Below are 2,398 nucleotides of genomic sequence, written 5' to 3'. Positions count from 1 at the left end.
AAAAAAAAAAAAAAAAAAGCAAAAACAAACAGGAAAACCAGCTCTTCAAGAAAATAATTTTGGTTAAATAAGCTAAGGTATATTCAACTAATGGACCACAAAAAGCCATTAAAATCATGGGTTTTTGAATAAGATTTACATAGGAAAATGTTTGTATTTACTGTATGATATGAATTTTAACACCCATGCATACAAGAACACACCAAAAATAATGACTATCTCTTTTTGTTTTTTGAGACAGAGTTTTTCTCTGTTGCCCAGGCTGGAGTGCAGTGGCACGATCTTGTCTCACAGCAACCTCTGCCTCCTGGGTTCAAGTGATTTTTGTGCCTCAGGCTCCTTAGCTGGGAGGCTAATATCCTCCATGATATATACTCACCTACGTGTTCTCCTAGGACTTTAAGGGATACTTAATTAACTTGGAACCATACAATGTCCAAGCACCTGCCATCACGCCCAGCTAATTTTTGTATTTTTTTTGTAGTAGAGATGAGGTTTCACCATGTTGGCCAGGCTGGTCTTGAAATCCCGGGCTCAAGCCATCCACTTGTCTTGGCCTCTCAAAGTGCTGGGATTATAGGCATGAGCCACTGTGCCCGGCTTATCTTCTTTATTTATTTTGTTTATTTTTTATTTTTTTTGAGATAGAGTTTTGTTCCTGTTGTCCAGGCTGGAGTGCAGTGGCACAATCTTGGCTCAATACAACCTCTGCCTCCCAGGTTCAAGCGATTCTCCTGCCTCAGCCTCCCGAGCAGCTAGGATTACAGGTATGTGCCACCATGCCGGGCTAATTTTGTGTAGTATTTATTTTCTAAATTTTCTTTTTCTTTTTCTTTGTGAGACGGAGTCTTGCTCTGTCACCCAGGCTGGAGTGCAGTGGCACAATCTCGGCTCACTGCAAGCTCTGCCTCCCAGGTTCATGCCATTCTCCTGTCTCAGTCTCCCGGGTACCTTCTCAATGCTGACTACCCAAATTTGAAATGTGTACAATGATTAACTCCTTCCATTTTCAGCATCGGGAGAACAGAGGTCATAACTACTTGTTTATGTTTGTTTTTCAGAGACAGTCTTCATTTATTTCCTCTTCATGTTTCCCCCTCTTTGAAGCTGCCATGAAACACAAACTCTTCTCATTTAAAAAAGTGCTTAGCTGGCTTTTGGAACATAATTCTTTCATTAGCAGTAAGTGATCCTTTGGAAGCTTTTAACTACGTTTTAATTTTTCTAATTTCTTTTGCAGATAAATTATTTTTTAATACAATCATTTGTAGCCATTAGTGTTGATCCAATTACTTGTGGCTGCTATTACCATTTTTTTCCGGGAAATGAGTAGTATATTCTCTCTAGTTCATCAAATTTGCTCTCCTTCAGAAAAAGATGAGGCAGAATTGAATGGAGAAGGATGAGAGGATCAAATAGACCACAACCCAATCATTAATTTCACTCATTCTTTTATAAAGCTGCATAATACTCCAGTCAGACACCATTTGATATAGCTACGCTATTGATGGCTACTTATTTCATTTCCAATCCTTTTTTTTTTTTTTGAGATGGAGTCTCACTCTGTCGCCCAGGCTGGAGTGCAGTGGCGCGATCTCTGCTCACTGCACGCTCTGCCCTCCTGGGTTCACGCCATTCTCCTGCCTCAGCCTCCCAAGTAGCTGGGACTACAGGTGCCTGCCACCTCGCCCGGCTAGTTTTTTGTATTTTTAGTAGAGACGGGGTTTCACCATGTTAGCTGGGATGGTCTGGATCTCCTGACCTCGTGATCTGCCCGCCTCGGCGACTCAAAGTGCTGGGATTACAGGCGTGAGCCACTGCGCCCAGGGATTTTTTTTTTTTTTTGGACGGAGTCTCACTCTGTGGTCCAGGCTGGAATGCAGTGGTGTGATCTCGGCTCACTGCAACCTCTGCCTCCCGGAGTGCTGGGATTCCAGCGTGAGCCACCCTGCAATTTCCAATGTTTTTGTAATTATAAACACTCCCACAATGAACATAATTGTGTGCCTGTAAATCCTAAGAAATGAAACTGCTGGGTTCAAGAGTATGCACAATTGGCTGGGCATGGTGGCTCACGCTTGTAATCCCAGCACTTTGGGAGGCTGAGGGGGGTGGATCATGAGGTCAGGAGATCGAGACCATCCTGGCCAACGTGAAACCCTGTCTTTATAAAAAATATAAAATTTAGCCAGGTGTGGTGGTGCATGCCTGTAGTCCCAGCTACTTGGGATGCTGATGCAGGAGAATTGCTTGAACCTGGGAGGCGGAGGTTGTAGTGAGGTGAGATTGCACCAGTGCACTCCAGCGTGGCAACAGAGCGAGACTCTGTCTCAAAAAAAAAAAGACCGGGCGCGGAGGCTCATGCCTGTAATCCCAGCACTTTGGGAGGCCGAGGCGG

General features: G+C 43.9%; 1 protein-coding gene across 1 annotated transcript in view; it reads right to left on the bottom strand.

The window, feature by feature from the left end:
* BPTF (bromodomain PHD finger transcription factor) overlaps positions 1–2,398 on the bottom strand; it is a gene marked incomplete at its 5' end in the record, with an annotated part of 157,205 nt that overhangs the window by 18,646 nt on the left and 136,161 nt on the right. The gene's annotated exons all lie outside the window — the stretch shown is intronic.

The sequence above is a fragment of the Mandrillus leucophaeus genome, unplaced genomic scaffold, assembly GCF_000951045.1.
Source record: "Mandrillus leucophaeus isolate KB7577 unplaced genomic scaffold, Mleu.le_1.0 Scaffold1, whole genome shotgun sequence".
Lineage (NCBI taxonomy): Eukaryota > Metazoa > Chordata > Mammalia > Primates > Cercopithecidae > Mandrillus > Mandrillus leucophaeus.
This window is presented reverse-complemented; position numbering and strand designations above follow the sequence as displayed.